The following is an 11,408-nucleotide window of genomic DNA, read 5'->3' as shown; positions in this document are numbered from 1 at the left end:
AACCCTATTCAGACAACATAGGAGCAAGTCGGGGACCACACTTTGAAGTCAGTGCCCAGAAAGACTGGAGTCTCCAAGTCCCTTCCAGTTCCGGAAAATCCTGTGGAAAATGACAGCACCTCCTTGCCGCAATCTCTATATGGGCCTTTTAGCACAGAATTGAATGCTGCTATGAGCTGAGCAAGAAGCAGTGTAGCGTGGGATACCTTCTGGGTATAAGGTATTCGGTAATCCTACAGGTGCTACATCTAGAGACACATGATGGCAGGGGAAGGAACTCCATATTCAGAATAAGTGTCTTTTCTAGGAAAGAAATCACTGCCTCCTCCCTACTGGAAGGTATCAACTATAACCCATTGTGCCAACAATTGAATTTGGCTGGTTCTTCTCTTCTACCCCATACCACGTTAGATATCACAATAAGGGCTCAGGGTGGTCCACGTTGCCAAGACATCTGTGTCTTCCACCTTGATGTCTCTGGGAACTCCAAATTTGTATATCTAACTGCCTACTTGACATCTCCATTTGGCAGCCTATCAGGCATCTCCAACCTGACCTAGCCAAATCAGAAGTACCCGTTTTCACCACAAATCTACTTCTCCAGTTGTCCCTGTCTGAATCGATGGCATAACCAACCAACCAATCGCTCAGATCAAAACTTTATGAGCCACTCTTGATTTCTCCCGTGTGCAGTCCCTCAGCAAGTTGGCTTCAAAAACACATCAACCGTCAAGCCACTTTTTCCATTTATACCATTGCCTCCCAACCTCTCACATCTGGACCACTGCAATAGCAGTGAGCTGGAAGGGGTTGTAACTAGTCACCTGCTTCCCTTCTTGCCTGTAACAATACATCTTCTATATAGCACCTGAAATGATCTTTTAAACATGGACCTAGTATCACGTCACTCCCTTCCTTAATATCCTCCCATGGCTTCCTGTTACAATGACTGACAAAGCTTTACATAATCAGCCCTTCTTCCTCTCCAGCTCATCATGATAAGCCAGACACACTGGCTTGCGTTCTGTTCCTCGAACACATTAAGGATGTTTCTACCTTAGAGCCCTCACCATCTCCACTGCCACTGCTGGGTACTCTTGCCCTGACTCTCTTGGAGAGCTGAAATCCATGCTGTTGAGCTCATGAGATTAGCCTCTATCTCTGCTACCATTTTGTTCGTGAACCAATACTAGGCTGGGAGGGAAAGGTGATGTAGGTATCCGAAAATCAAGTCTGGTTTGGGTTTTCTGTTCTTTTGAAACTACAAGAGCACTAAATACCCCCTTTGGTATTAGACATGAGGTAACTGGCAGCTGAAAGGCAAACAAACAAACAAACAAAGTAGCAAATGTCTACGATAGAACTTATGGCTGGGAGTTCTGCCATTCAGGAATTCTGTGTTTAGGACCACTATCCCCCTGCTCTCCCCCCGTCCGCCCCTTCTCAATGATCATAGTCAGAAACCAAGGAATTGGGAAGAAACAATTGAGCGTGGCATCCTTCAGTATCAGGCTAATAATGTAGGATGGAAAATTATAGCATTATAATATGACATGGTATCCGGATAGTTCGAAGGCATTTTATTGTGAGGGTTACATGCATTCATTTGTCAAGGTAAACCCTTAAAATAACCACCATTTTTGTAATTTTATTTGAAGAACTCTTCACTTCAAAGAAAAGTCAAGTGGCCCCTGCCTCTTTCAATTTCTGAGAGTCATTGGTTAGAGAGATGCTATAGTGGGTAATTATGAGAGATATAGGGTAATATATATTAGAACATATAAGTGGGTAATTTAGTTACAGCAGTACCACATTAAAAGATTTCAGAGGGTACTATTCACTCTATATAATGGGGGTGAACCCCACTCTATATAATGGGGGTGAACCAAACCTTAGTAAGCTATCTATTTCCAATCTATTCTATGTGCCATCAACATTAAAAGTTACTTGGACAACTCTCCAACTGTTTTTATTTCTTTTCCCCCTTCTCTTCATACTTCTCCCCATTCTCTCTTTCTTAACTTATGGTGGCCATCTTGAAGGCAACTAAATTAATTGGGTTGGGTAGCAAGGTCTCTCAAAATAGATTCGATTATGCAGCGGTAATGGAAAATGTCCAAATCTCGATGGCTTAAAACAACCAAATTTATTTTTCGCTCGTGCTACCTGTCCATGGTGAGTCACCAAGCAAGTTCTGCTCATTGTAATAACTCAGGGACACGAGCTAATGTAGGCTACATTTTGACACATGCTTCTATTATTGCAGAGACAGAGGCAAGAGCATGGTAAATTATATTCAGGCTCTTAAAACTTCTACCAGATTCCAGGAAAGAGGTGGCTAGGCTGGTGGTTGTATAGTTTTCGAATCTTCCAAAATCCTCACAGAGCAACTACATGGAAACAAAAACAGAATATCCATATACATTTGCAACAAAACTAGGTGACAAGGTTTCCTCCAAAACACCAAAAATACAAGCAAACGGAGGCAACCTACAAACTACCAACAGCAATGAAAGCTTCATGGACCAGTATGTGTGCAAGGGGGACCTGAGGAAAACAGCAAGGTGGATGAGATCCCCAAGAACAATAGAATCCGAAACAGCTAGGAGATATTCCTCGGAAAGCGTGGTTCAGTAACTTAAGAACAGTAGGTGAAACTGGGGTGGGTTTCCCCAATCTGACAGCAAGTGAATGCAAGGAGATTGTGGTAAAAATAGAAACAGGTGGAAGAATTTGTCTCTGTGAACTCTTAAGACTGATTAGCCAGGGCTCTGTTTTATCTATCTATCTATCTATCTATCTATCTATCTATCTATCTATTGAGAGAGAGAGAGAAAGGGAGTGTGTGCACTTGCAAGTGGGAGAGGGGCAGGTGGAGAGGGGGAGATGGAGAGAGAGAATCCCAAGCAAATTCCATGCCCAGCACAGAGCCCTATGTGGGGCTCGATCCCATGACTCCGAGATCATGACCTGAGCCAAAATCAACAGCTGGATACTTAACTGAGCCCCTCAGGCATCCCCAGTGCTCCGATTTAGGTCAGATTCCTACATTGAGAAACTGCTGGAAGTGGAATCAAAATTGAGCTGGGTAACAATTTTCCTCAGGCTATCGCAGAGCAACTGGAATGGCATTTGTCATATGTTATATCTACCATAACCAGAAAAGTGGACAAGATATAGGAGGCAATTATTTTTGGACATTATACAAGCTGTAAGCCCTGAGAAAAGAAAAAACAAGGAAGGGAGCCTTATGATTGCCCCTACTTTCTGCCTGGAGACAAATTCCAGTCCGCAGTGCAGGAAGTGTATCCCAAGCAGAGCCTGGCACCCTTGCAGAGTTGACAACAGAGTGAGACTAAAAATCAAGAAGACTATAGCAAACTTAACGGGGCGCCTGGGGGGCTCAGTCGGTTAAGCATCCGACTTTGGCTCCGGTCATGATCTCATGGCTCATGAGTTCGAGCCCTGCATTGGGCTCTGTGCTGACAGCTCAAAGCCTGGAGCCTGCTTCGGATTCTCTCTCTCTCTCTCTCTCTCTCTCTCTCTGCCCTTCTCTGCTCAGGCTCTGTCTCTCTCTCTCTCTCTCCCTCTCAAAAAGAAATAAACATTAAAAAAAAAAAAAGTTTTGCCTAAAAAAAAAAAAAGGCTATAACAAATTTAAGAGCAAACTTTACTCTGGTAGAGTACCAGAGAGAGGGGAACTACGTAAAGAAAGCTGGACATCTGCAAAGGAGTCTCCTTGGGTCTTTTCCTGAATTCTGAGTTGCACATACACATAATGAAACTCCATGGGGTGAAAGAAAAAAACAACAACAGAAGAGCTATAAGCTATGAGCTCCAAGAACTCACACAGGAAAGGGAAGTTTTTAGCTCTTACCATCCAGAGTGGAAAGTCCTCATTAAATACCCAGCACACTCAGAGTGAAGATACAAAGGGTCACTCCGCCATAGCGGAAGTAAACTAGCCAAGAATAAAGGCTACCGTAAGCCCACCATGCCAAGCCTTGAAATGATGAAGCTGATACATAAGTGACTTAAGTACTTACCAGACAAAAGTTCAACACTTTTTTAAAGGAATTCAACAAATTCTGACTCTCTACAATAAAAAATGTACAATGCCCAACATTTAAAAAACTTTACCAGACATGTGAAAAGGCAAGAAAATGTGACCCACAAGAAGGAGAAAGAATGGTCAATGGAAACACAAAAGAGATGATGAAATGACAAGTCAAGGATTTTTTTTCAATTGTTATTTTTAATTTTTTTTTAGTATTTAGTTTTGACAGAGACAGAGCACGAGCTGGGGAAAAGATGGGGGGAGGGGACAGGGACACAGAATCCAAAGCAGGCTCCAGGCTCTTAGCTGTCAGCACAGAGCCTGTCTCGGGGCCCGACCTCAGGAACCGTGAGATCATGACCTGAGCCAAAGTCAGACTTTTGACTGAGCCACCCAGGGACTCTATTTTTATTTTTTTTTATGTTTATTTTTGAGAGAGAGAGAGAGAGCAAGCTCACAAGTGGGGGAGGGGCAGAGAGAGAGAGAGAGAGAGAGGGACAGAGAATCTGAAGTGTGCTCTGTGCTGACAGCAGACAGCCCGATGTGGGGCTTGAACCCACCAACCACAAGATCGTGACCTGAGCCCCAACTTTCTTTTTTTAAATCAGGAATGAGTGTTAAGTTTTGTCAGAGGACTTTTCAGCAACCATAATCAAATTGCTTTTTAGATCTATTAAAATGGGGAATTGTATTCACTGATTTTCTAATATTCAGCCATTAAGCTGCACTTGAGTCATGATCGATCATCTTCAATGCCCTGTTGCTTTCTGTTTGCTGATATTTTCTTTTGGGAATTTTCTTATTGATATTAATCCAATGATATTTGACAAATGTATCATTTATAAATATGATCTTTTTAAAATGTTTAGTGTTTTTTTTTTTGAGAGGGGTGGGAGTGGGGGAGGGGCAGAGAGAGAGAGGGGGACACAGAATCCGAAGCAGGCTCCCTCCAGGCTCTGAGCTGTGAGCACAGAGCCCCAAGCAGGGCTTGAACCCATGAACCTGAGCCAAAGTCGGACACTTAACTGACTGAGCCACCCAGACGTCCCTATACCTATGATTTACACTAAATCATTACAAATTGGCAAAATTGGCAATAACTTCATTGCTATGAATAAGAGATTGATATGTAGTTTCTTATTTTGTTTTATCTTTATGAGGTTGGGTATTGTAGCTGTTAACTACTGTTGAAATCACGCTGCCTAACAAGCAACCAGAAAGCCTTGAGGCTTACAGCACTAAAAGGTTTATTACTCATGTGTCTGAGGTGCTTCCGACATCGGCTGGGCTAACTTACACATCTGCAGTTCAACCAGTTGTTGGCTGGGAGCACGTGGAAGAACCAGGCTCTGGTCCCACGTGCTCGTCACCTTCTTATCGCAGTAACGCTGCTCTTACAAGAAAGAGAAGGCTCACTCAGGCAAGTCATTTCGAGCCTCAGCTTGCATCCCATTTACTGATGAGGCCAAGGCCAAGTTACACAACCAATCCTACTCAGAACGGGAGAGCGTGGCAAAGCCGTGCAACAAAGTACGCGGACACGCATGAGGCACGTGGGGCCATTTCGGCAGCTGTCTCAGTTTTCCCTCCTGGCCGCAGTTAAACACATCATTTCCACAGGCAAAGTACGCACATTCCATCCCAAAGCCCTCGAAAATCTCCGTCGGGTTTAGGATTTCACCATCTAAGTAAGGTCTGCTTGCGCCTACGCTTGAGCCAAGGACATATGAACCAGATATAGGAGAGGCTAAGCTTCTCACATAGCCAGCATAAGTGGACGAAAACAGAGACAAGATAAGAGCAAAAGAGCTACCACTTGGGAAGTGTCAGGATGGAAGCAGATAGCAGTCACTGGCCCATAGCAATTGCCGAATCCCACTGGGAGTGTATGAGCAGGTCCCTCTGCTCTACAGATGGGGAATGCTTTGAATTTCTATTGCTGCGTAACAGTAAATAACTACTGTTATCACCACAAACTAAAACAAATGCCCGTTTATTATGAGTTTCTGTGGGTTCAGAAACTGGGCACGGTTTACCTGAGTCCTCTGGTCCTCTGCGTCAGAACCTCTCACAAGGCTATAATCAAGATGTTGGCCAGAGTTGGGGGTCTCATTTGAGGCTTGACTAGGGAAGTCATGTGGTTGTTAGCGGGATCCAGCTCCTTGTTAATTGCTGGACTGAGGGCCTCAACTATTGAATGGTTATTGGCCAGAAACTGCCCTCACTTCCCTGCCATGTGGGTCTCTCCATAGGACAGCTTACTTCATCCAGGTCAGCAAGGGAGAGTCATTAGAGTCCGCTAGAAAGATAGAAATTAGAATCATATGTTAACATAATTACAGAAGTGACATACCATCACTTTAGCCAGATTCTATTAGAAGCACCTTACAATAGCTTCTCGGCCTTTTGGCTAAGATCAAGTGTAGAAGCACCTTACAGGTTCTGCTCACACCCAGGAGGAGGGAGTTACACAAGGGTGTGACTACTAGGAGGCAGGGATCATTGCAGGCCATATTGGAGTTTATCTGCCACTCTGGCAGTGACATCCCTGTCCATTGTTTTCCATAGCTCTTGGCTTCACCGTCTACATCTTTCACTTTGCATTGCCCTCCTTGAGCACTTCTGAAGAGAGCACTGGAAAACACGCCTCTGAACAACATCCTCAGCCTGTGTCCTGGCCAAAGAAAGCTGGGGGCCCAGAGTCTTTTTTACATTTAGTCCCTTTTAATCTAGGCTGATGCCACTTTCTATTAGTATAGCTCCCTAAAAAGTTCTTTGGATCTTCTGTGCCTGATTTAAATCCACTCTCTACACCAAAAGCCATACCCCATCATTTTTGAAATCTTGCTTGCTCTCTGGGTTTAATCGCTGATACTTTAAGGTATCAATCAAGCTGCTGAGGGACAGGAATCTCATGTTTCCTCAAAGTCGTCTTAATCAACTGGAAAAGTCTATTAGATAATGCCTTGATTCTTTCTCAATGCCTTGATAATGCCTTGATTCTTTCAGAGGTCTTGGCAAGGGGGTCTTTCAGTCCTTGACTTTGTTTTTACTTAAAGCTATATCTTAAGTCAGATCTTTTAATGGCTTAAAGGGATGAAGATGAGAGTTATTATTCTAGCACCTTTACATTCCCTCTAAATTCTACTTTAAACCTGGCTAATTCTCTTCCGAGTGATAGTTGACATTTTCAACATCCTGCCTAGGAATGTCTTTTCTCAGGCCCAAATGTTCAGTAGATACATCTTCCACCTTCCAAGTTACTACAAGGTGCTAGGTTTCCTTGCATCTTTCAGCCTCCCAAAATAATTTTCTCATCATTTTTCCAAGTTCCACCCACAGCCCAGCTCCAATGTCACATATATTAGTTTTTTGATTTGGCACCAATTTCTGTATCAGTTGTCCATTTAAAAATTTTTTTTTAATGTTTATTTATTTTTGAGAGATAAGAGTGTGAACAGGCAAGGAGCAGAGAGAAAGAGGGAGACATAGAATCTGAAGCAAGCTCCAGGCTCCGAGCTGTCAGCACAAAGCCCGATACGGGGCTCGAACTCATGAACCACGAGATCATGACATGAGCCGAAGTCGGAAGCTCAACCGACTGAGCCACCCAGGCGCCCCTGTATCAGTTGTCTGTTACTGTGAATAAATCGTTTTAAATATCAATGCCTTAAGATAATAAGTATGTGTTTAGCTCACAAATCCATAGGCTGGTGATTTAGGTTGGACTTGGCTGGGCAGCATTTCTGGTCTCACGTGGACCCACTCACCTGTCTGGGACAGTCAGATACCTTGACTGATTCAGGATGGCTTTGGTCAGGCTAGGTTAGACACAAAATTTTCATAACAAAGGCAGAGAGCAAAATGAGAGAAATCCTCAATTGCATAAGGTATTTTCAAAGCCACGCTTGCATCTTGTTTGTGAAAACCCCATTGGCCAAACTTGCATGGCCGAGCCGAGTCAGGGAGGGAGGGCACAACAAAACTCCATTGCGAAGTGTGTGGATGTAGGGATAAATGAAGAATTGGGGTTTATTTTGCAATCTAGTATAGGGATCAATGTTGGATTTGCTTCACACAAATAATCTGGAAGTGTTTCTTCTTTTCCAGTGCCCTGGAATACATTATGTAGCAAAGGGATTAACTATGAAAGTTTGGCAGAATTATCCTGTGAAACCACCTGACCTAGAGTCCTTTTCATAGTATACCTCTTCGACAATCTTTTCCATTTCCTTTATGAAAATTAGTCTGCTTAAACTTATCTCTACTGGAGTCATTTTACACATTATGTTTTCCTAGGCCATTACCATTTCATCTAGGTTTCTAAACTTCTTTGTAGGATTGTACAAAATAGTCCTTAAAATTAAAAGTTATTTTATTTTTTCACCATTTTACTTTTTTATATTTTTACTTCCTTGCCCTTTTACTTAAGTTTGCTAGTGACTTGTCTATTTTTTTTTCCAACTAATCAAAATACTCCTTATTTTCCTGTTTTCCAACGTGTGATTTTATCATTACTTCTAACATCCCTCCCCTTTTGTTCACTGTTCTTTTTTTTGGAGTTGTATTTTTTTTCCACTTTATTTATTTTTTAAATTTACATCCAAGTTAGTTAGCATATAGTGCAACAATGATTTCAGGAGTAGATTCCTTAATGCCCCTTACCCATTTAGCCCATCCCTCCTCCCACAACCCCTCCAGTAACCCTGTTTTTTCTCCATATTGAATAGTCTCTTATGTTTTGTCCCCCTCCCTGTTTTTATATTATTTTTGCTCCCTTCCCTTATGTTCAACTGTTTTGTATCTTAAAGTCCTCATTTGAGTGAAGTCATATTTGTCTTTCTCTAATTTCGCTTAGCGAAATTCCATCTGCATAGTTGCAAATGGTAAGATTTCATTCTTTTTGATTGTGGAGTAATACTCCATTGTATATATACACCACATCTTCTTTATCCATTCATCCATTGATGGGACATTTGGGCTCTTTCCATACTTCGGCTATTGTTGATAGTGCTGCTATAAACATTGGGTGCACGTGCCTTCGAAACAGCATACCTGTATCCCTTGGATGAACACCTAGTAGTGCAATTGTTAGGTCGTAGGGTAGTTCGATTTTTAATTTTTTGAGGAACCTCCATTTTGTTTTCCAGAGTGGCTGCACCAGTTTGTATTCCCACCAGCAGTGCAAAAGAGATCCTCTTTCTCCGCATCCTTCCCAACATGTTGTTGCCTGATTGAGTTGTATTTTTAATTCATTTACGTTTTAGTCTCTCATCATTGTTACAGTACTTAAAAATTTTTGAGTATAGTTGACACATTGTGTTGCAGTATTAAGTTATATTTCACCTATCCCTGCTTTAAATATCTCACAGATTTCATTATCATTTTTTAAAAGCTCTAAAATTTTGGTTTATGTGTCCCCTTTGCTCCAAGAACTATTCATAGAAGTCTTTCTCCAGGTGGGACTAAGGAATATATTTTATTGAGGTGCCTGGGTGGCTCAGTCAGTTGAGCATCCGACTTAGTTCAGGTCATGATCTCATGGTCATGGGTTCGAGCCCCGCATGGGGCTCTGTGCTTGGAACTTGGAGCCTGCTTTGGGTTCTGTCTCCCTCTCTCTCTGCCCCTCCCCAGCTCATGCTCTGTCTCTCTAAAAAATAAGCATTAAAAATACATAGATTTTATTCTCATTTTATTGCATTGTGATTAAAGAAGATTGTATTCTCCCTATTTTGAGGCAATTATAGATGTCTTTGTGATATAATAAATTACCAGTTTTTGTGAGAATAATATATTCTCTATTATTTATTATTCCTTATTAGGTGCAAAGTTCAATATATATTCAGAAGATATATAGATTGTTGGAATCTATAGGTGAAATCAAAGAAAATCATTTAATGTTGACAAAAGAAATAGCTGAGGCTGTAACATTCATAACATACCTTCATTGTGAACTGTGGCCTTTAGCATTATACTGCCCTTCTTTGTCTAATTTTCTTCTGGTTTCTACCTTTGCCAAATAGCAATATTGCAATCTTGCTTTTTATGATTTGTATCTGCCTGGTATATTTTTGCCCAGCTCTCTAATGTTTAGCCTTTGTGGATCAATTGTTTTAAGTGTGTCTCTTGTAAGTAAGATAATATGATGTTGGTTTGTGAGCTAATCTGAAACTTTTTGAAAAAAGTGAGGCCTCTGGGGCGCCTGGGTGGCGCAGTCGGTTAAGCGTCCGACTTCAGCCAGGTCACGATCTCGTGGTCCGTGAGTTCGAGCCCCGCGTCGGGCTCTGGGCTGATGGCTCAGAGCCTGGAGCCTGTTTCCGATTCTGTGTCTCCCTCTCTCTCGGCCCCTCCCCCGTTCATGCTCTGTCTCTCTCTGTCCCAAAAATAAATAAACGTTGAAAAAAAAAATAAAAAAAAAAAAAAGTGAGGCCTCAAGTTTAAATAAACTTTTGAGCAAGAGAAAGCATGAGCAAGGGAGAGGGGCAGAGAGAGAGGAAGAGAGAATCCCAAGCAGGCTCCACACTGTCAGTACAGAGCCCTACTCGGGGCCTGAACCCACAAACCATGAGATCATGACCTGAGCCAAACTCGAGTTGGATGCTTAACTGACTGAGCCACCCAGGTGCCCCCCAACCTGAACTTTTCTCAAAGTTTTTATTTAAATGTGTTAACATACAGTGTAATATTAATTTCAGGTATACAATATAGTGTTCAACACTTCCATACATCACCCAGTGCTCATCACAACTGCACTCCTTAATCCCCATCACCTACTTCACCCATCTCCCCATCCAACTCCCATCTGGTAACCTCATTTATTCTCTATAGTATTTCTTGGTTTACCTTTTTTTCCCTTTGCCCATTTTTGAACTTTTAATAGATGAGTTGAGTCCTTTACTAATTTGACTCTATGCTTGTTATACTACTGTGTGTATATACTATATTCACTGTATGTTTTTCACTATGTGATTGTTTTTACTATTGTTTCTTCGGACATTGAGGGAGATTTCTATTTTTATTCTGGTGATTATCTTAATACACTATTACCTTTATATAATTTTTAGCCTTTTTCTTACTTAAGCCCCAACTATCTGCTTTGTCAACTTTAAATAATACTTTGCCCTGTACGTTGCTTTTGCAACACAGACGTCTTTGTATTGTCCTTTCTCCCTTCTTTTTCATTTATTTCTTTTTTTTTTAACGTTTATTTATTTTTGCGACAGAGAGAGAGCATGAACAGGGGGAGGAGCAGAGAGAGAGGGAGACACAGAATCTGAAACAGGCTCCAGGATCTGAGCTGTCAGCACAGAGCCCGACGCGGGGCTCGAACTCACGGACCATGAGATCATGA

This window comes from Lynx canadensis, chromosome C2 (genome assembly GCF_007474595.2).
Source record: "Lynx canadensis isolate LIC74 chromosome C2, mLynCan4.pri.v2, whole genome shotgun sequence".
Lineage (NCBI taxonomy): Eukaryota > Metazoa > Chordata > Mammalia > Carnivora > Felidae > Lynx > Lynx canadensis.
The sequence above is the reverse complement of the archived record's forward strand: the minus strand, read 5'-3'. Positions refer to the sequence as shown.